Genomic DNA, 24388 nt, shown 5'->3' on the forward strand with positions numbered 1-24388 from the left:
ATTGCAGGGACCAATGCAATCATTTAGAACCATCAAGGATTGAGTACCTATAGAATGAAAATTGTACATTTTCCGATGATGTGTACCACATATACGATAGCAATTAATCAGTATTCCACTGTCTGGCATCACAGTGAAAAATTCAGGAAACGTGTTGAAAAGCATTAAAGCAATACATCATTTTCTAAAGATCATTTTTTTTTCAAACAGAAACCAATATAAATAAGCTCAATATTGTCAAGAGGTATGAAACTCACGAAGTGCAGTGAAACTTTTATTTTTATTTTATTGATCTTCATCCACACAAGCTAAATAACTACCTTTGAACACATTTCTACTTTGGATATAATAGTGGTGGAATCAAACTCTGACAGAACAGATCAAACTTCCCCAACTCTGTTCCAAAATGCACTTTTTGCAAACACCCTCTGCTGTTGCACTTTGTTTGCAAATATTAAACCATTACATCATAATCTAAACATGAGTATTTTTGTGATATGTGCTCGATACAAATCGACTAACTTTATGTTGCTTAAAGGTGACAAATTGGAAAGCTTACAATCCAGCAGTTGATTTTTCTGTGCTCCAACCCTGGCCCAGAAATGAAAGCCAGTCAGTACCTTGATGATTGCCACAATGAGGATCCCAGTTGCTATCTAGTTCTTGACACTGACTCCACATTGCATTAGCCTCATTCTGCGTTCCCAACTTAGCCTCACGGACATGGATTTCAATTGTGAATTTGAATTTGCTAAATCTGGTTATTTGTGGGCTGACAATAGAACATAACCATAAAAACTGCTGCTTATCTTCTCTAAAAACACATTAGCTCACCAATTTCCTTCCAGACAGAATAACCTGGTACGAATGGATAAGGTTATCCACATAGCTCCTGAACACCGCCATCAGGATAAAATGTGGGTTCATAAATCCATACTATGTAAGAAACACTGACTCCATAGGATTTTCCCAGAACAAACAATTAATGACAAGAAGGCTGGCACACAATCCAATAAAGTGTAGTGGCAAGCTCTCAAACCTAGGAGGTCATTCAGAGGTGACAGGCTGTGTTCATCAGTGACAAAGAACTGAATAAGAACCTACTACAAAATGGAAGTGCCCTCCAACATTTTTTTTTTAAGAAATGGCTTTTACTACCATTTGTAGCCATTTCTAAAGCCATTTCCCTCATCAACATATCTGGTGTTTGTTCGGGCAGGCCACTCAGGGAGATCCAGCACCCTGGACTGCTGACAGGAGGCCACCTCCAGATAGTTCAACTGGTCTGTACTAACTGTTGGAATCTGGACTTGAGAATGACTCCCCGACATCTCTAGAAATGCAGGAACTTTGAATTTATGTTCAATCTACACATGTTATACTTTGTATCAGAATCAAACTCTTCCAGATAAACTAACTCCGAAATTAGATGGAAACTAAACCCATAGGCTGGGGATATATCACTATCAACTCAACATCAGAAGTTTTCTTTTTGAACGTGGGTACTGTTTCCTTTCTTCTCACCAAATAATTTCTAAGGGTTGTGAGTAAGATGGCAACTTGATGTCAATTACTATGTTTGTAGTCAGGAGCAAGAACACTGGGTTACTACCTGTTGAATTCATTTCATTTCTGTAGTGCAAGAAATAGGAATCATTTAAGCTCATTAGTCCAAGCTAGATTTAAGCAAGGCCTTACAAAGGAAAGGACTGGCCATCCAATTGACTTTGTATGTCCCTGTAATAACTGTAATAACATTAAAAGAAATCGAAGAGGTCTGAGAGTGTATTGTATAATCTTCCTTTGCCAATGATATGTCCAAAATGTTTACATTCCTCCTCCAGTGACCATGACGTTCTAGTAACTCTTCATCTCACAGACTCTGAGACATATACAGCACAGGAGGAGGCTACTTGGACCATTGTATCTGTGCCAGTTAACAAGAATATGACTAATGCAAATTTCCAGCTCTTGGCCCGCAGCCCTGGAGGCTATGGCAACACATTCAAATGCTGCTTAAATGTTTTGAGAGTTTCTGGCTCAACCACCTTGAATTATAGTGAGTTCCAGACTCTCACCACCATCCGGGGGAATCTGTGAAGCAGTCCTCGACATCAAATGTATTTGTTTTTATTTCCAACATTAAATTGGTTCAAGCCACAAAACAAACCAGCTGCTAAATCCTTTGGATATCCTAAAGCTTTCTGCCATGAAATGTAGCTTTATAATTACTAGCTTCTGCTAAATTGATAATTGAAAGAGGGAGCAACACAGGACAAAGTTCCAGTTGTAGCAAAAACAAGTTGTAAAACATAGCTGGAAATATACCTGTCTGTACCAAGGATTGTGGCTAGCTACAGTTTTTCAGAAAAATTGCATATTTAATTTCCCCTGTTATGAATACATCCTTTGTTCTAATGTTATTTGGCACAATTATATATTGTCCATTACCAGGCTGTGTAAACATTACAGACCATGTGATGTGAACAGATGAATCTATTCATGCAGTCTTACAGAATAATTTATAAAATGAAATTTAAGTAATCACTAATTCTATTGTCCTAAACTCATTTATTTGCCAATTGGTCATGGTTCACTGTAAATACAGGTGCTTTTAATTAGCTTCTAACAGATACTGTCAGACATCAAAGTTACGTTAGTCGCAAGTGAAACAATTTGAGATTTTTGTGTTATACAAAGAGTACATAAATATTGTAAAACTTCCTTTCAAATATGTTATTAGCGTTTGGTAACAAGAGCACAGTTAAATTCGAATCAAGAATCTCCTATATGGTACATAATAAGAAGGAAAAGACTTGTATTTGTCTAATGGCTTTTCATAACCTTTGGATTTCCCAAAGTGCTTCACATTTAATTAATTAATTTTGAAGTGCAGTACCTGTTATTGTGTTGACAAACAACTGAGCTTTGGTATTCATTTTCAAATATATCTTAATTAACTAAATCTATGTGATATTCAGTTTGCTCCTGATTAATGATGATTGCACTGCACGCTCTCTATCCTATGCCAAAGTATTTCTCTGTCTGGCATATCCTCATTCAGTCTTCCATCACTTCATGTCCAACCGATTATGCCAAATTACTTTTATGTCCAACTGTACCATTTTGAAAAGCTGTTCCAATGTCATTTATCAAACCATTCTCCAGCACACCATGTACTTTTCGCTCATACTGGACTCTCCTAAATATTGATTGTCCCAATTCCATCTGTACCTCTTTTTCTATTATGTAAACAGACTGCCAACTCTCTTAACTTCTTGCTTGGCCCTTACTTTTCATCTTTTTTTTCATTCAGGTCTGAGAAAGGGTCTTGATTAACTTTAGTCATTAATGTCGAAACTTAACAAAAATGAAAGCATGTGAAGAAGTAGGCCATTCAGCCCATCAAGTCTGTTCCACCATTCAATGAGATCATGGCTGATCTGATAATTCTCAGCTCTCCTTTCCTGCCTTTTCCCTGTAACCTTTGATTCCCTTATTGATTAAAAAATCTTCAGCCTTCAATATACTTAGCGAACAAACTTCAACAGCTCTTTGCCACAGACAATTCCTCACAAAGAAGAAATACCTCCTCATAGCTCTCCTAAATATGTAACCCCTTATTCTGGTTCTAGACTTTTCCACAAGGGGGAACAACCTAAAGATTCCTGGAATATTGCTACCACTGCATTGACTATCCCTGGAGTTACTTCCACTAATATCCTACAACAGCTCTCCTTGGGTCCAGGGGACTTATCGGTCTTTAGCCCCATTAGTTTCCTGAGCACTTTTTTTTTCTAATGATAGTTACTGTTTTTATTACTTGTCCTCCATTTGCCTCTTGAATATTTGGTAAGTTTGGAATGTTATTAGTGTCTTCAACTGTGAAGACTGATGCAATATATTTGTTCAACTCCTCTCTCCATTATTATTTCCCAAGTCTCATTCTCAAAGGAGCCCATGTTTACCCAAGCTACTTTGTTCCTTTTTCACTATTTAAAGAAGTTCTTGCTGTCAAACTTAACATTATTGGCAATTTCACCCTCAAAGTTTATTTCCTACTTTTTAAATCATTTTTAAGTGGTCTTTTGTTGTTTTTTTAAACACTTTCCCAATCCTCTGGTTTACTACTAGTCTTTGCTATATTGTGTGTTATTTTCTTTCAATTTGATGCTATCTGTACTTTCCCTGGTTAATCACAATTGCCTCATCCCCTTTTTAGAATCCTTTTTCCTCATTCAGATATATCTTTCATGTGAGCCATGAACTATTTTCTTAAATGTCTGCCACTGTTTCTTAACCATCTTCACTGCTAAACTCCTTCTCCAGTCCACCCTAACCAGCTCTCACTTGTTCACAATGCCAATATTGCTTTGAAAAAGGAGCAGCACATTATAGGCACAATTGCCCTTGGTAACAAAAATTATGACTATACTTCATTAGGGAAGAAATTTGGGCAAATTTGGCATGGAAGCAAAAAGGCTGTGTGATGATCCTGCCCAAAATCAAATAGTTTGCCATTACCTGATGCCTGAAGACACATATCAATCACACTCACCCAATCAAGGGATCTGATGGCTCCAACTAAATTTGGAGTCATACCAAATATAATACATGTCCTTTAACCCAGAATGTGAAAGTTATGATCTAAGTCATTTACACATTTTGTGTTCAAGAGTCGTCACAGACATTTCAGGTGGATCTCTGAGAATGGCGAGGTCAGAGCTAACAAAGGGTGGAGTCTCATAGGGGTGTGAGTGACATGGGTAGAATCAGGTGAAAAGTGCAGCAATGCTCATCTCAACATCAGAATGATCTTGCTGCACCTTTTATGCTATTCACAAAAGATGTGACAAGGTTCTCGCTAGGCAGCTGCAATGTGCCAATTGGTAATGCCAAATAAATCCTATCACCATCATTTAAAAAATGGTATTAGACAAACTAATGGGGCTAAAGGCAGATAAGTCCCCTTATCCCGATGGTTTCCATCCTAGCATCCTAAAATAGGTAGCTCCAGAGATAGTGCAAGATTTGGTCATAATTTGCTAAAAATGGTTACATTCTGGAGAAGTACCAGAAGATTGAAAAGCTGCTAAAATGGCACCCCTGTTTAAAAAGGGATAGAGGGAGGCAAAAAGCAGTTAACTATAGATCAATTAGCCTAACTATTGTTGTAAAAGTACTAGAAACAATGATTAAGGAAGTAAATCAGCACATTTGGAAAATCATAATTTAATCAAGCAGAGTCAACATGACTTCATGAAAGGAAAATTGAGTCTGACCAATTTATGAGGGATTTTCAAGGAAGTCTCGACTAGAGTGGATGGAGAGCAACCAGAGGCTGGGTTGTATTTGGACTTCTTGAAGGCGTTTGGAAAGGCACCTCAAATAAGGTTCCGTTATAAATTAAGAGCCCATGGTGTTGGAGGTAGTATATTGTTATGGATAGGGAATAGCCTCGTGGGTGAGTGAGTGAGAATAAGAGTTTTTTATCAGGTTGACAGTCCATGAGCAGTGGTGCTCTACAGGGTTCAGTGTTAGGATTGTAACAGTTTACAACATATCTTTATTAGAGGAATGATGTGAATGGAAAATTTGCGGACAACAATAAAATAGGTGGAAAGGCAGGTTGTGAGGCCGTCACAAACAGCTAAGAGATACATTGATGGGTTAAGTAAGTGGTCATAATATTGGCAAATGGAGGGTGTTATGGGAAAATCTTCATTTTGGAAAAGAGAACAAAAGAACAGAATATTATTCAAATGGAGAAAGGCTGCAGAAAGCTGCAACGCAAAAGGGACTTGGAGGTAATTGTGCACGAAACACAAAGCACACAGGTATAGGAAGGCTAATGTTGAAGAGTTGGGTGGTCTTACTACAACTGGAAAGGTGATGGTGAGATCACATCTGGGGTACTGAATACTTTTAGACTCAAAACAACAAATGCTAGAGATCACAGCAGGTCAGACAGCATCCATGGTGAGAGAGCAAGCTAACGTTTTGAGTCTAGGTGACTTCATCAGAGCTGGTGAAGTGTGGAGAGGGGTAGCATTTATGCTATAGTTGGGGAGGGGTGACGTGTAATGTATTGGGGGGCAAAGGATGTTGATAGTTAACATTAAGCAATCAGAATGTGAGAATGGCAGAACTTGAAAGAACAGACAATCCCACTGGGATGATGGGAGGGGAGAGAGGACATGGTGACAGAGAATATAACAAGTAAAGCTAAAAGAATGGGAGAGAATAATGGGAGCTGATGCACAATTTGTAGGTGTTGAACATAATATTTTTTCCAAAAGATTGTAAACATGAGGTGTTATTTCTCCAGTTTTTGCAGTAATCCACTGGAGCATTGCATCATGGTGAGGATAAACATGTGGGCATGCGAGCAGGACGCTGTGTTAAGATGACCAGCTACTGGAAGGTCAGGGTCATGCTTGCACACAGACTGGAGGTGTTGTGCAAAGCTGTTACCCCGTATCCATTTGGTTTCTCCAATGTAGAGTAGATCACATTGGGTGCACCAAATATTGTACACACTGCTTGGAGGAAGTACAGGAGAAATGTTGCTTCACTTGGAAAGACTGTGTAGGCCCTTGGATGGTGAGCAGGGAGGAGATGAAGGGGCAGGTGTTGCACTTTCTGCGGTTTCATGGGAATGTGCTGTCGGAAGGGGAGTAAGGGTTGTTGGTGTTGGTGGTCAATGAATGGACTAGGGTGTCCCAAAAGGAACAATCCCTACTCAATGCAGACTGGGGAGTGAGGGGAAGATGTATTTGGTGGTAGCATTCTGCTGGAGTTGTCAAAATGGCAGAGAATGATCCTTTGAATGTGAAGGCTGGCGGGTGAAAAGTGAGAACAAAGAGGACTCAATCATGCTGTTGTGAGCAATGGGTGATAGTTGGATGTAGTTGAGGGCCCTGTTAACCACTGTGGATGGAAAACCACAGCTATGGAAGAAGGAAGTCATGTCAGTGGCAATGTTTTGGAAGTTTGCATCATCTGAACATATAGGACACAGGCGAAGGCGAATGGGATGGAGTCCTTACAGGATGTAGAGTGTGATGAGCTGTAGTGAAGGTAACTATGGGAGTCAGTGGCTTTGTAGTGGATGGTGGTGCTCAGTTTATTCCTTGAAATGGAGACAGAGAGGTCAAGGAAAGGAAGGGAAGTTTCAGAAATGGACAATGTGAAAGTTATAGAGGGGTAGAAATTGAAGACAAAATGAACAAATTTTTCAAGATCAGGGAAGTGAAGCAGCACTGATGCAGGCATAACTGGGACCCATGAGGGTGCCCATAGCTACTCCATCAACTTGGAAGAAGTGAGATGAAGTTAAGGAGAAATTGTTCAGGGAGAGAACAAGTTCAGCCAGGTGGAGGAGAATGGTGGTGGATGGGGAGTGTTCAGGCCTCTGGTTGAGGAAGAAGCTGAGAGCTCTCAGACTGTCCTGGTAGGGAATGGAGGTATAGAGGGATTGGACATCCATGGTAAACAGAAGGCAGTTAGGGCCAGGGAACTGGAAATTGTCAATACAGTGGAGGGTATCAGAGGAATCGTGGATGAAGGTGGACAAGGTCTGGACAAGTGGAGAAAAGATAGAGTCAAGGTAGGAGGAAATGAGCTCAGTGGGCCAGAAACAGGCTGATACAATGGGCCCACTGAGGCAGTCTGGTTTGTGGATTTTGGGAAGGAGGTAGAAGTGGGTTGTCCAGTGTGGGAAGACTAGAAGGATGGAGCAGTGGGGGAAAGATCTCCAGAGGTAATGAAGTCGTTGACAGTTCTGGCAACAATGGCTTGATGTTTGGATACAGGGTCATGGACTGGGGAGTTGGGGTTGGGGGTGGGAGGGAGTGGATGGGATGGTGGGTAAGAAGAAGTGTCAGAGAGTTGGCATTGAGCTTCTGCAAGGTAAAGATCAGTACGCCAGATTACAACAGCACTACCTTTGTCAGCCGGTTGGATAACAAAGTTGGGGTTGGACCTGAGAGAGCTTAGTATAACAATTTCAAAAGGGGATAAGTTAGAGTGTGTGAGAGGAGCAGAGAAATTGAGACAACCAAAGTCATGTGGGCAGTTTTCAATGCGGTGATTCACTGGAGTTTAGAAGAATGTGGGGTGACTCATTGAAACACTTTGGATTCTTCAGGGACTTGACAAGATAAATGCTGGGAGGATGCTCCCTCTCATGGGGGAGTCTAGAACCAGAGGACATAGTCTTAGAATAAAGGGCACCAATTTAGGACTGAGATGAGGAGTTATTTCTTCGCTCAGAGGGTTGGGGTTTTTTGGCACTCTTTGCCACAGAGAGCCATTGGAGTAGGTACCTTCTGTATATTTAAGACTGTTATTAGATTCCTGTTCAGTAACAAAATGATGGTTTATGGGGAAAGGGCTGGACAGTGGTTGGGAGAAGTGTCTAATCAGCCATGATCCTGCTGAATGATGCAGCAGGCTCAATGGGCTGAATGGCCTACTCCTGTTCCTATTTCTTATAGTCTAATGACCTAATAGTTTCTGGATCTTTCATGCACCACTGCAGTGTTGAATAGTGGTTTCCTAAGCTCTTGACTTTTGTATATCATCTAATTTAAAATGAATTTGATCATTCATCCTAGGCTATAAAGAATCGGCCTATCACATACCTGATGTCAGATACATTATGCTGCCACAAAATAACATTGGGCTGAATCTTGTTTATATACCTTAGTGTGAGTTGCATCAAGTTTTCTGAAGAAATTTGCAGTGTGAAGTCAAGCAAGTTCTCTTGCCATATCTTACCAAATTTGCCTCATTAACCACCAGTCCCATCCTTATGACAGTCTTATGATGTCTGATTCTGGCCTGATTGACTTTATAGGATTTCCTATTCCTCTGTGACAGCACCAACCACGCCACCTGATCAGTACAGTCTTAGCCATCCGGAGGAATGCCTGGCATGGAGAAAGAACTATGCTCAGCCAGTGTATGTCCCACCATTTTCTCTCCATTACCTTATACTCAATCTATTTCTGCTACCTGCTACCTGTCTTCCACAAAGACTCATGCTCTACCACTCTCGCTATTGCCTGCACTGTCTACCCCACTTGCTCTCATGCACACCAAATCCTGATGCTACTAATCTTGAAATACCCTCTGCGTTGCCCACTCACTCACTTGGGGCACCTGCACCAATCATAATAGTTGTGCTACCCACTTACATATCCCATAATACCTATCTCTCTCTCTCTCTTACTTCAAGAGAAACTCAGCCCACAAAGGACAGAAAGAGTCAAGATGAATGTTGTGTGACCTGTCATTTAACTCCTCCCTTATCTGACCACCCTCAACTGATATTGGAGGTTGCCGTTGACTTACTGTGCTGGGAGCCCCTGAATAAAGCTGATCACTCTTTGATATATATGGCTGAGGCCTGCTAACAACCATGACAAGTTTCCTGACTTTATGTCTGCACTTAAAAGCATGGAAAGACAGCAGTAAGATGAGACTCATACCTTCAGCTGAGGGGTAAAGTGCAAAAGGTCAGTACAAAACAAGGCTGGAATACTGGGAAAATCAAAGTAGGCTGTGAGCAATTGAGCACTATAGCAGCAAAATAAAGCCTGGAACTGCAGTCGCATCAAGTCCATTGACTGTGTGTATGACCCTGGCCACGCAGGGTTCTTGCTGCAGCATTACAATGAGAGTAGTCCATGGAGTAGCACTGAAGTGCAGCATTGTCCTAGAAGTGAATTAGAGATGTGTCTTGAGTGTTAGAGGCTGTCACACATCGGGTGTCAATATCTGTTATGGAGCATGCCCTGAAACGGAAGTTATTCAGAATAAACAATGAGCCAAACTTGCCAGATGTTCGGTTCTTAGTTTCCTTGCCGACATCATAATCATTTAGTGGGAGGCTGAATATCAATGAAGTGAGCCTGTTAGTGAGGCATTTAACAGGCAATAATGACCATGAACTGACATCTTGTTGGAGCCTATTGAGAATCTCACCATGTGACTTCTGACCAGGATGTCTCGTATTGCACCCAAGTCAAGATGGGCCTTGTTGCACTTGTCAAATTCTGCCACATGTCTCAGCACCGCCCACAACACTCAAACTCCTAAAAGGTTCCACCCACTGTTTCCTTTTTTTATGTACAGCACAAAAATATGAACTAAAAAATCATGGGAATCATTGTAGTGATAACTTAACTGCTGCAGCAGTTGAACAGTGATAATTTTGCCTCAGTTTTCCACATTGGTCTCCACGCTTGTGGTGATTTATGCACTTAAAAAGGTTTGAAAGGCAGTGTACAACACTGCTAAACTAAATTTGCTTTTAGTATTCTTTTATGTGTTTTGACTTTGTTTGTAGAATGTGGACATCACTGGCTGCACCAGCATTCATTGCACATCACTAATTGTCCTTGAGAAGGAGGTGAGTTTCCTTAGAACTTTTCATGACAGTACAGGCCTTTTGGCTCTTGATGTTTCTTGAACTATTGCGGGTCACGTGGAGTAAGTGCATCCACAGTGCCGTTAAGATGGAAGTTCCTTCCAAGTGACAGTGAAATATTTCCAAGCCAGCATGTTGTGAGCCTTGGTGGGGAACTGCAGGTGGTAGTGTTCTCAGGTATTTGCTGCTCTTATCCTTCTAGGCGGTAGAGGTCCAGTGTTTGGAAGGTGTTGTGTAAAGACTTTTGTTGAGTTGCTGCAATGCATCTTTTGGATGATACTGTATGTCATGCAGGAGAGAATATTAAAAGTTGTATATGGAGTGCTAACCAATTTGGCTGTTTTGTCTTGAGTGATCTCCAGCTCAAGTGGTGAGTAATCCGTCACATTCCTGGCTTGTACTCTGTAAATGTCAGACAAGTGTAGAGCAGTCTGGAGGTTAGTTCCTTACTGGAGAATTCCCAACATCTGGCATGCTCATGTAGTCATGTTATACAATGTAGCTGGTCCATTTTAGCCTCTGCTCAATTATATACCCTATGATGCAAATTATGTGAGATTCAGGGGAATTTGTTGTGTTTCCTCTTGTTGGAAGTGGTCATTGCCTGGCATTTGCGTGCATGAATGTTTGATAACATTTTTCATCTTGAATATTTGTATGCCGCTTGATAACACTAAGGACAGGACTGTTTTGCTTGGAATATTTTGCACATTCCTTGATACAGCCAGTGTCGTAATTGTACTGGAACAGTTTGGCTAGGAGCACAGTTAGTTCTGGAGCACACATCTTCACTACTATTGCTGGAATGTTATTAGGCCCACAACCTAAGCATATTGAGTACCTTTAGCTATTTTTTGATGTCAAATGGATATGAAATCAAATTGGCTGAAGGCTGGTGTCTGTGATACAGGGGAGATCGGGAGGAGGCTGAGATCATCATAGCTTCTTTTCAGACCAGAAAAGGGAACAAGATTTCTTTACCTGAAAGGCATTCATGAACCAGATATGCTTTAATAACAATTCATTTATTTCCAGATCACCATGAAAGAGACTAATGTTTTATTCCAGATTTATTAATTAACTCTATTTAAATTCCCTCAATGGCGTTGAAGAAAGTTTAAAATCTGACACTGGAGCCGTGATCCAAGCCTCTGGATAATCAGTCCGCTGAATTTACTAGTGTGCTACCCTTGTGTGTAACTTATTACTTTTACAATGTTCATGCATCTCCACAGTTCTTCAGGAACTTTTAGATTTGAAAATAGCTTTAGTCAGTGTATCTAAGTAGGAAGCTCTCCAGCACCAATGTCATAACGATCCTTTCCATGTCAATATCAGATCCACCATGTTACTCAAATTCATTTATATTGAACCTCTAGGTTTCAGATTACTAATAACTGCAGTTCAATGTTACAAGAAATATTTAAATGACTGATACTCAGGAAAAATGAATGGGCCAAGGTACAGATAGTAACCAAGCACATAAACATGTTTCAGAATAATTGTGTAAAAAAATACTAATTACAATGACATCTAAAATATCATGTATCACAACTGGATCTAGAACTTTAGAATCCTAAACAGCTTCAATGGCATTGTCTTTTTTTCAGATGTAAGAAATATGAAAGTCTGGATTTGTGATGCTTGTTATGAAGGACCTTCTTTTGATTCCATCCTGATTTTATCATGACCCAATGTTTTTCTTGATGTTTGTCATTTGAACCTACTTACTAGGGTAAGTTTAATTCCTTGGGTTAATGGGCAAAACATTAACAGGTCCAGCTCAAGTTGCATTGTTAACTTGCCATTTTAAGAGCATCCAGTTTCCACTTGGTTGGTAGTCATAAAATTGTCCATTCTGTGTGCATTTTATTACAATCCACAAAGAAACCAGGAACTTTTTAAAATACATTTTTTTGTTTCCAAGCCAACTTAAAGGAATTGCATGACATTTGCGAGTTTTCAATCTTTATGGTCTTTGCTTGACAAACAAAAAGCATGATTAAGCAAACACTATTTCAGGAGGTAACGTGTACACTAAACCACTGAAAGGTGCCCCATAGTTACATTTTACTCTGTGCAAGAAGCAAACATTCTCTTCACTCAGAACCACTCCAAAGTGATTCCTAACTGCCAACCCCTTTCTTCCATTCTTGGCCTGCGAACTCCATTTCCTCAAACTGACTTTTACAGTAAAGAATGCATTACAGATTCTTCCCTCTAGCTAAAGCCATGTGTATCTTCCAATTTTTAGTTCTCGTGATTGCAGTCTCTTCAATCTGACCATGAGCTCCCATCTGCAGTTTTTGTGTGGAGAGACTTGTTGCTTTTATCTCTCAGCTTTCTCTATCAGATTCCCATAGACTGAGTTAGTCCCTGAGGATGAGTGACATTTTAGGAAAGCACCCTGTAAGCTGATCCTACAATGGCTTCCCATTATTATCTGCATCTTAAAGCCCAACTCCATCACAACCCAAATCATATCATCCTTGTAAGACCAGAAGATAGCAGAATTAGGCCATTCATCCTATCTCCTCTGCTCCACCATTCAATCCTGGCTGATAGGGTGGTGCATATGTGGAATGAGCTGCCAGAGGAAGTGGTGGAGGCTGGAATTACAACATTTAAAAGGCATCTGGATGGATATATAAATGGGAAGGGTTTAAAGGGATATGGGCCAAATGCTGGCAAATGGGACTAGATCTATTTAGAATATCTGGATGCCATGGACGAGTTGGACTGAAGGATAAATTTCCATACTGCATATCTCTGTGACTTTATATGTTTCTCAACCCCATTCTCATGCCTTCTCCCCATATTCCTTGATCCCCTACCTTGAAACGAGGTAGATATGCTATTTTGCTATCTTCTACACTCCAAATTTAATAATATGTTAAAATTAAACAGACAGTTTAAAGTATAACCATTTACAAAATATAACATTCTGAACCCATTCCTAGGATTTTGGATACACACAGCCTACCGACCATCAGTATAGACACTTTGATTATTGTTTACAGGCATGAACACCTTCATCCCGGTAAAATACATCTGCAGCTTTAACAATGAGGTCCCTAAATAACTCTGGCATTATCACATATCCATCACAGCTTTGGAACTTTGAAAGCAGTGATAGCTAGACAATGTTAGTGTGTGGTTCATCAGAGTTCAGTGGGCTGTTTTAGATTATATTGACTGTATTGTTTGATGGTCAAATGATGTATCGATGGCAGGCACATTAGAATTTAAATTTTGGTCCTGTACTAAGCTGTGTGATTTAATACTGACTAAAGTTTCTGATTAATATTATTGGAGGTTTGTGGTATCTACTTAGTCATTCCAATAGACTGAAAATCAGATTGTGAACTTGCTTTATATAGGTTAACCTTGTTTGCCATCAATTATAATGTGTTGGGTTTGAGGTAACTTGGAGCTATGCTGATGTGACAGCCTCAGGAGTTCTATTTCAGATACCAACTGAAAATCCCAGTATCAATAATCAACTACTGAGGAATATTTCTTTTTGTTCAATGCGAATATTAGTTGCCACCTTCTATGGTTTTCCTAGCAACTTCCTTTGTTTGGCATAGAGCTCTTCTTAAACAAAAATAGGGAATAGTAAAGCAGAAATCATTTATAAATACACATCAGTTTGTTTTAAGATGTGAAATAAAATCCTTACAGAGGATGACCAATCTCAATTTCAAACAAGCAAATCAATTTAATTCGATAACTGTAGTATATATTCAAGTCAAGGACTTCAACTGTAATCATGCAACAAGAATAAAAAGGTCTGTGCTCTGTACCTGAAAAGAAAATTAAGCTGGAATTGTGTACACTCTGTTGGGCCTTGTGTGGCGTTATATAAGGTATGAATTGCCTTCTGACTTAACTAAACCATATGTTTGTGCATGTATCAACAGCTTCGGTTTGCATTGCTTCGGTTTGCATTGTGACCTCAGTTGAAACAAAGAAAGGATTATCTTTATGAACAGAAGATAATGTTTTGAAAAATGTGGTGCTGGAAAAACACAACAGGCCAGGTAGCATCCGAGGAGCAGGAGAATCGACGTTTCGGGCATACGCCCTTCTTCAGGAATGAGGCTGGTGTGCCAAGCGAGCTGAGATAAAAGGTAGGGGGGAGGGAATTTGGGGGAGGGGCACTGGGAATGTGATAGGTGGAAGGAGGTGAGGGTGAGGGTGATAGGCCAGAGAGGGGGTGGGGGCGGAGAGGTCGGGAAGAAGATTGCAGGTCAAGAGGGCGGTGCTGAATCCAGGGGTTGGGACTGAGATAAGGTGGGGGGAGGGGAAATGAGGAAGCTGGAGAAATCTACATTCATCCTGTGTGGTTGGAGGGTTCCTAGGAGGAAGATGAGGCACTCTTCCTCTAGGCGTCGTGTGGTCAGGGTCTGGCGATGGAGGAGGCCAAAGACCTGCATGTCCTTGGCAGAGTGGGAGGGGGAGTTAAAGTGTTCAGCCACAGGGCAGTTGGGTTGGTTGATGCGGTGTCCCAGAGGTGTTCCTGAAACATTCCGCAAGTAGGTGACCTGTCTCCCAATGTATGGTTTGGAGAGACAGGCGGCCTACTTGCGGTACGTTTCAGGGAACACCTCTGGGACACCCGCACCAACCAACCCAACCGCCCCTTGGCTGAACACTTTAACTCCCCCTCCCACTCTGCCAAGGACATGCAGGTCCTTGGCCTCCTCCGTCGCCAGAACCTGACCACACGACGCCTGGAGGAAGAGCGCCTCATCTTCCTCCTAGGAACCCTCCAACCACACGAGATGAATGTAGATTTCTCCAGCTTCCTCATTTCCCCTCCCCTCACCTTATCTCAGTCCCAACCCCCGGATTCAGCACCGGCCTCTTGACCTGCAATCTTCTTCCCAATTTCTCCGCCCCCACCCCCTCTCCGGCCTATCACCCTCACCCTCACCTCCTTCCACCTATCGCATTCCCAGCGCCCCTCCCCCAAATTCCCTCCCCCCTACCCTTTATCTCAGCCCGCTTGGCACACCAGCCTCATTCCTGAAGAAGGGCTTATGCCCGAAACGTCGATTCTCCTGCTCCTCGGATGCTGCCTGGCCTGCCGTGTTTTTCCAACACCACATTTTTCAACTCTGGTCTCCAGCATCTGCAGTCCTCACTTTTCTCTGAGTTGAAGATAATGGTCCAGATATTCCAATGCTCAGAGTGTTACTGGGACAATGTAGACTGGAGTTGTACATTGGGACCATGAGGAATTCCTGATGCAGATACATTTGTGGGAATTGCACAGAAAATTGAATTTCCCAGTAGGCAATTTCCCCTTCATCTGAAAGCCTCTGAGAAAGTTCATGAAAATAAAAGAATTTGGAGGCTTCCAACTGACGGAAGCTTCATAGTTACCCAGAAAACGTTAGAGGATTAAAAATCTACTCTAATTCCTCGGTAACTGAGTATTGGTGAGAAAGTTGGGAGACGTATTTAAAATCCACAGTAAGGAGATTTTTGCCATCTAGTGCACAATTTTCCAAGCCAAGTGTTAAGATGAGATTCTGGCTGGTGAGCAGTGAGAGACATATTTGCATGTATTAATAACCTCATTACATTACCTGTTCTCCCACTAATTGCCTAGAAACTAGATGGTGACATTCAGACATGAATTTCAGAGCAGAAACCTGGCAACTCTAGTTTGCTGTTTGTTCTCCTGAACCTCAATCAATCACTAACATTCAGGGGCAGATGGGCAGTGACCCTACATTCCACCTACAGAATCTGCAGGTGCAAATTACCCTCTGTCTAACATGTCCAGGACAGTGAAACATTCAGGGAAACTCTGGGCTGTCAATGTTTGTCCAGCTTGGATATCCAACATGAACATCTCAGGGTACATTCTATGTGCAGCGATTGCACACCCCCCACATCCACAAACATTGGCATTGGACAGTTGCCAGCCTCTCCGCATTGTCATGACACATCTCAAATCCATTTAAACCATGCTGCTGTCAAGCAGCAACGTCTGCACCAGCAACTTCCATTGCAATGCTGCTGCAAGGACAGTTTACCCATAGGGACAGGTGTCCAGCTCACAGTTTTAGCCAGGCTCTCCAGGCTGTTAGCTTGAACACTTACTACCCACTCACCTTGAACTAACCTGGATGCTCAAATCATTGCTGCCTTCCCTTGCCATTTTGCACGTCCTTCCCTTGGCCCAAGCTACCAGGCTCAAAGTACTTCTGTCTTTCCCTGTCATTTAGCACAGACACAAGCTGGGGGAGCTTGTCACAGTTGTTGGCAGTCATCAGTCCAGATAAAGGAAACACAGTGCAGTCAGTGGGACCCAGTCCATTGTCAAGGTCAGCTTCCAGTAACAATCTACAGTCTTGGAGCTAAATGCTATTCACCCGAGATACCCATAGTTAGCTCTTTCTACCCTCCAGTGGGCTGTTTTCTTCATGAATTGAGAGAAGGGATGATATTAAGAGTCATGAAAGTGGTTGGCATAGATGTTAGTGCTGGTGCATGTAGGGAAAAGTTGGGTAATGTGTCCTGAGTGAGTTGAGTAAGGAGTGACAGGTCATGCTGGATTAACAGTGCTGGGATTTGATGGAAGTAGCAGCAAATGAGGGAAGATGTTGTATGTCATAATGAGAGTGGTAGATTATGAGCTTTGGTGGGAGGTGATTGCAGCAGCAGAGAGAGAGTGAAAGTGAGGTTTCAGGGAGAAGATGGTTGTACTTACATTAATGGAGTGGACAAAGTCATTGATCTTTTAAACTGCTGCACATTCCCCCAGACAACTGAAACTAAACTGACCCAGATACCAACCTCAGACCACATTGACAGAGACTGGTGTCGTGGACTCCTCTGCCAGTCCTGGGGAATGATTATGCCCCTCATCTGCACCACCTCTCCACCAGGACCTCCATGTGTTGTCCACGAAGTGGGGCACCAATTTCCCCTGCTTAATCATTTCTAGGAAATTTCAGGGCACTGAAATATCTGAAAAGCTTTGATTATTAGTTCCTTATCATCCAAACAGCTTGCATCTTGATAGATGTGTCTATGGATTCACAATTGCATTTCATGGTTTTAATTGCATTTACCTGGAGATATTTAGAATTAATCTGAGCTGAAACAGATGAGAAATGGCTTGAAATGAACAAGTGATACATAGCACAGCAAGACATTAATTTGTAATAAAGACAGCTTTTCAAGTTAATGCTGATTGCAATTGGTTCGCCATCAGCCATACAGCAATATGGACAGGCAATGCATTAGATAATTTTTCACTCACTATAATCTGCAAACATCACTAAGGTTTTGATCCACTAGCTTGAATATCACAACACTACATAGCATGGCAAGAATTAGTGGTCAATCCAAATTGCAATCTGTGTTTTTTGCCAGCCTGTGGCAAATCATCACGTGTAAATGAGGTCTGTGGCATTGCATCAAGGCAATTTATATCCCATTACATAAATTGATTTCTGTTCCCTGAAAAGATGGGGTTGGTGACTGCTCCATTTGCTGGGTTTTTTTGAGTTATGTGTCTCATTATATTTTGAGCTTTTGGGCACCAAGGAAATCAAATGAAAAAACTGCAAAACGCTCTGATGATGTGCTGACAGGGTTTGATTAATAGGCATCATGATCAAGACAATTTACAACAATGAAACGGCCACTAGCAAGTTGTTTGTATTTCTGCCTGTCATATTCTTAAAGAAACTCTGCTCTGGCTGGTAGCTCTACTGTGAATTCAGAAAATATACCAAATATTGGAAAATAACTGTTCTGTCTATACAGGAGATGTTGTTAAATTAAAACGGCTGTACTCTAATCACCCCCCTACACCCAGTTTCCACCAATCCAACCTGGGAACAGCACTAAATCTCATCCCTATAGAATTATATATTTTACATGTTTAGAAGATAAATTACAATGATTGACTACTATATAAGGCTCTGTATAGGTACAGAGGCCTTTTAGATATCAAGAAACATATATGAATATAATTAATAATATAAAACTCCAGTATTAAATACAGTTGCATTTGTTTTTATTTCACTCCTTATTTTGAACAATAAATATTTTAAAAGATGTAAAGTGCCCCATTTAGCAGAGTTAGGATGACTTTAGATGGCTTCAGAAATGGCAAATGAGTCCAGGATCAAGAAGCCTCAAGCTTCTTCTCCTATTCAGTAAGTTGTAATTACAGCTGAGCTCATTACGAATGTTTGGCTGAGTTTCAAAAAAAAGACTCCAACACTCTTTGCAAAGTTGAAAAATTGAATCATAGTTGAATTCCTTTTCGGCTATGGTAAGGTAGGGAAGGGGGTCACTATACAAGCATGGGAGTGACTTTCCGCAGGTTTCTCATTTACTGCTGATGGGTCCTTCTATTAAGCACGGGATAGCTAAGAAAAAAAACACACACACGCAAAGTATAACCATCATGGTGTAATGGACAGTTCATCCACACGATATAGACCGAGAAATTGCACATCTTTTCAAGATTCACAACCTCAGCCTCAAAGAGAAATGACATAAATTGACAGGTTACTACATCTTGGATAGGCACGCGGCGATCTTTTTGTAGATAAAAGTGAGCAGACACCAGAACATGATTGAAAAGCCATTAAATTATTCAAGTCGCTCCCCGATGTGGGATATGCTCTGGTCACTATCTGGGGTGGGGGAGGTTGAACATACTGTAATCCCTCCCAGGTTTCAGGTATGCTTTTGGGGTCTCCAGCAGAGGCACACTGGAGCTGTGCCACCCAATATCAAAAACCTTTTGTATTAAAACTATTCCCTTAAGCATGTGAACCTCAATGAGGTAAGTTATGAAATCCCACACAGGGCATGATCCCAATATTATCAACAAGTCTTTACTTACTGAAAAGCTGGTGCTAAGTCTTGCATTAGGATCTTCCTCTGATCATAAGTTCTGATCAATTCAACATCAGAAACACCAAGAAAGATATATACTTTCCCAGCAAGGTGCTGGATCTTTGTGATTGTTTCCTTGTTCACAAGACTTGACTCTTCCAGGAGACCAATTCAGGCCATTCCAAATGATTGCGACTATCACAGATACAATGCACTTTGGGCTTGCTGCACCTCTCTAGCATCAACACAGGGTTAAAGAATACAAATATAAGGCTTGTAATGTCTTGTCATTGGGGATTAATCAATAAAGGATTATTTCTTTACACCAGAGGTCATTCTCCACATCAACCAAATTAAATAACTTATTACAGATATTATGGATTCCTACACATCATTTCAATCTAGTTACAAGGAGAAGTAGGTCATGCATTGACAGTTGGACCTGCATTAGTCTGCAATCACAAAGTTAAATTATTTAGGAAACAGCAGCAAGAGAATTAGCAAAAGTCAATTATCTGTAAATCCCTCAGAAAATACAAGCTTTATTATGTTCTCATTAAAAAGATAATTGTTCTGTCCAGTAACTGTACTCTGGAGTGTTACCGCTCCATAATTTCTTTGCTTATATGGATACAAGCTTTTACTCTAGACATTAGCACAATGGAACACTCTGTAAAGTGACGTGACGCTGTACTCAAATATGGAACTCAGAAGAAGCATCTGAATTGGGAAAATGGATGGAATGTGCAATTTGTCACATATACAATAGTTAAAGCGAATAGTATAGATGCATTTCAGGGAAGCTAGTTAAATACATGAATGAGAAAATGATCGAGAACTGTGCTACTTGGGTGAGGCTAAGTAATTTGAAAGGATAGATAAGGAGCATAGATAGCAGCATTGTAGACACAGACACAAAATGGCTTCTTTGTCTGCTGTATCATTTATGATTCTGTATCACTGTCACTCATGATGACCTGAGTTGGTATCCTCATGGAAAATCCATGGTGACGTAGAGACAATCATTACATTCACATATTGATTCTTCAGTTATCTTACAACTTTATCATTGAAACTACCAGCTGAGTCTAAACCCATCCACTTTGGGCATGAAACTAATCCTAATGATTCAAAATTAATTTAATACTAAGGGATAGCCTTCGGGATTGGTGTTTGATTCCCATTTTTAGTATCTTCCTGCCTTGAGAAATGGATTTCTTTTTCAGTTGCTGAATATATGGCCCACTTTCTCAAGAAATGAAGCAATTAGAATTATTTTTATACTAAAGGCAAACTATTGCAGATGCCAAATATCTGAGAAAAAAAATGGTAAATTCTGGGAACACTCAGCTGCTTAGAAATGTCTTTGGAGAGAGAAACAAATTTAAAGTATCAAGTCGATAACCTTACATCAGAATTGAATAGTGTTAGAGATGAATAGTGTTTAAGCAAGTACAGAGTCAAGGGAAAGGAGAGAGCAAGACAATATTAGGGAAGGATCATTTTCATTTGATTTGATTTATTGTGGTCACATGCATCTAAGTGCAGTGAAAAGCTTTGATTTGCGAGCAACACAGGCAGATCATAGTGAACAAGGACGTACAAATCATAGTGTGCATAGACAGAGTGAGGCATTCAAGGTTACACTGCACAGGAGGCGCACAAAGCAAATTTGACATTATTTGGAGTTAGAGAAGTCCATTCAGCAGTCTAATAACAGCAGGGAAGAGGCTGTTCTTGAACCTGTTTGTGCATGTCTTCAAGTTTCTGTATCTTCAGCTAGACGGAAGACGTTGGAGGAAAGCATTACCAGAGTAGGAGGGGTCTTTCATGATGTTAGCAGTCTTTCCGCAGCAACAAAAGGTGTAAATGGAGTCCATGGATGGGAGGTTGGCTTCAATGACAGTCTAGGCTGTGCACACAAATTTCTGTAGTTTCTTACAGCCCTGGGTGAAGCAATTGCCATACCAGGCTGTTATGCACCCAAATAGAATACATCCTGTGGTGCATCTATAAAGGTTTGTGAGTGTCCTTATGGACATGCTGAACTTTCTAAGCCACCTGAGGAAGAAGAGGCATTTTTGTGCCTTCCTAACTATCACATCTATGTGGGAGATCCAGGACAGATTGGTGCTTATCGTCACCCCTAGGTACTTGACCCTCTTCTTCTACATCACCCACTCCTTCTAAAGGTGTATAAATCTCCACGGCCTGATTAGATGTACCCAGGTTGCTTTGGGAGTCAAGGGAGAAGGTTGCTGGAGCTCTGGTGGATCCATTTAATACTTGATTGGCCATAGTTGAACTGCCAAATGACTGGAAGATAGCTGATGTGTTTCCCTTATTCAAGATGGGCAACGGGGATGGGCCAGGTAATTACAGACCAGTTAGTCATTGGCAGGAACATTATTGAAAAAAACTTTACAGGACAAGAGTAATCGATACCTGGAAAAACAGAGATTGGACAGGGATAGTCAGCATGGATTTGTTAGAGAGCTCATCTAATAGAAATGTTTGTAAAAGTGAGTAAATATATCAATGAGGGTAGTGCACTTGATGGAGTTTACATGGATTTCAATAAGGCCTTTGACAAAGTCCCACATAGAAAGCTGGTCCAAAGGTAAGAGCCCATGGGTTCTAAGGCAAGGTGACAAAATGGATTCAAAATTGGTTTACCAATAGGAGGCAAGGTGTGTTGGTGGAGGGTTGTTTTTGTGGTTGGAAACCTGTGATCAGCGGTGTTTGATAGGGATTTATGCTGGGACCCTTGCTGTTTCTTACATACATTAATGACATGGATGTGGAAGGTAGAATTAGTCATTTTGCAGATGACACAAAAATTGGTGGTGTTGTTGATAGTAAGGAGAATGGTCTCAGGATACAAAGCCTCTTATTGATCAGCTGAGCAATGGCTGATGGAATTTATCTCAATAAGTGCAAGGTGTTGCATTTTGGGAGTTCTAATAAGGAAAGGATATACACAATGAGTGGTAGGTCCCTAGGGGTTACTGAGGAGGAAAGGGACCTTGGTGTGCAAGACCATAGATCCCTGAAGGTGTCAGCACAGGTAAGCAGGGTGGTGAAGAAAGTTAAACAGGATGTTGGCCTTCATTAGCCAGGGCATTGGAAGCAAGAAAGTCTTGTTACAATTTTATCACATATTGGTTAGGCCACAGACAAAATACTGTGTCGGATTCTGGCCACCACACTATCGGATGGGCATGCTTGCACTGGAGGGAGTGCAGAGGAGATTCACCGGTGTGTTACCTGGACTGAAAGGTCTCAGTTATGAGGAGAGTTTTCCATGGAGCAGAGGAGGCTGAGGGGGGATCTGACTGAGGTATTATATGGGGCATAGACAATTGTGCAAGGCATAGACAGGATGGATTGTGAGAATTTTTTTTCCCTATGGTAGACATATCTGAGACCAGAGGACACAAGTTTAAGGCAAGGAGTAAGTGGTTTAGAGGAGATCTGAGAAAAACGATATCTCACCCAGAGGGTGGTTGAGATATGGAAGGCGCTGTCTGAAAGGATGGTGGAGGCAGGTACTTTCATAACATTTAAGAAGCATCTGGATGAGGACTTAAAATGCCAAGCTATGGACCAAGTGCAGGTAAGTAGGATTAGTGTAGTTCAGTGTTTGTTGGTCAGCATAGAGATGTTGGACTGAAGGGCCTATTTCTATGCTGAATGAACCTACATCTCTGTGACTAATAGACTGCAGCTCTTCAAAGAAAAGCTATAAATTCAGAAAAAAAATCAATTTAATCTCATTTTTGGGAAGAGCCTGTGGACAGACTATGATTAAAAAAGGAGAGAAAAAATTGTCTTGCATTTATGTAGCATCTTTCAAAACTGCCGGATGTACCAAGACTTGACAGCCAATTAGAGACCTTGGAACTCAGTCTCTGCTGTAGTGGCGGAAACAAGACAGCCAATTTGCACACATTAAACCTCCACAAACAGCAACTGGCTTGATAATTTGTTTCTGTAATGTTTATGGAAGGACAAGTAGTTGTAAGGACATTCTGGTAACTTCACTGCTTTACTTCAAATTCATGCTGTAAGATCCTTACACCCTCCCGAGACATCAACAAAGACCTTGTTTTACCATCTGATTCAGAGCTGACTGTGCTACTGAATGAGTCACATTCGACACATGCTTAGTAAGGAATGGAAGATTAAATTATTTACAATGGATCCTATTTGTATTAACTGTATTAGGAATGAAAAAGCTACTCCCAGAGAAGGATTTGCATTGCATTACCTTCAGACTACAGTGATCAGTTAGACAGAAACTTTCAATACTGACTTTATTGAGCAATATAAATTAATGTTGTAATTTTTTTTTGGATGGGTATGGTACATTACAAGATACCATAATCATAGATTCCCTACAGTATGGAAGCGGGCCCATTCAGCCTATTATTACACACCGATCTTCCAAAGAACATCCCTCCCAGACCGACCCCTTTACCCCTGCATTTTCCATGGCTAATCCATCTAGCCTGTACATCCCTGAACACAATGGCCAGTCCACCTAACCTGCACATCTTTGGACTGAGACAGGAAACCAGAGCACCCAGAGGAAATCCACGTAGACACAGGGAGAATGTGCAAACTCCACATAGACAGTTGCTGAAGGGTAGAATTGAACTTGGGTCCCTGGTGTTGTGAGGCAGCAGTGTTAAGCACTAAGCCATGGTGCTGCCCCATTAACATTTATTTCAAAACTTTGTGAGCGATGGATATTTCAGAAATAATGTAAAAATGACCTGAATGCATAAACCTTTCCAATAAGCTGTTTAAGCGCATTATTTTACTGTGGCACTGGTTTGGGACAAGCATCAAATGAGAATGTTTTAAGATTAGTAGACCAGCCTTAGAGGAGAAATGGACCTGTGCACTTGCATGTTCTGTTTATTGGTATTCCAATATTGATTGAACTGTTACCAGGCAATCATAGTCTCTGGGCTTTTTGCTGACACTTTTCAGATTGAAATGAGCTCGCTGGCACTCTTTAAGTTTCCTGCTGATCTTCTGCAGTAACCAGAATTTTAGCACTAGGGGTTA

The 24388-nt window shown here is 41.0% G+C and overlaps 1 protein-coding gene across 6 annotated transcripts in view; it reads left to right on the plus strand.

Moving 5' to 3' along the window:
• Positions 1 to 24388, plus strand: part of LOC140494638 (leucine-rich repeat and immunoglobulin-like domain-containing nogo receptor-interacting protein 2) — a 174688-nt gene that overhangs the window by 128899 nt on the left and 21401 nt on the right. Inside the window, exon 1 of one of the 6 annotated variants that reach the window (XM_072594042.1) lies at positions 12116 to 12170. The exons of the other annotated variants lie outside the window; for them this stretch is intronic. The gene's annotated coding sequence lies outside the window, so the exon portion shown is untranslated. Of the gene's footprint in view, positions 1 to 12115; positions 12171 to 24388 lie in introns of those variants that run through there. 6 annotated transcript variants of the gene reach the window in all.

This window comes from Chiloscyllium punctatum, chromosome 24 (genome assembly GCF_047496795.1).
Source record: "Chiloscyllium punctatum isolate Juve2018m chromosome 24, sChiPun1.3, whole genome shotgun sequence".
Lineage (NCBI taxonomy): Eukaryota > Metazoa > Chordata > Chondrichthyes > Orectolobiformes > Hemiscylliidae > Chiloscyllium > Chiloscyllium punctatum.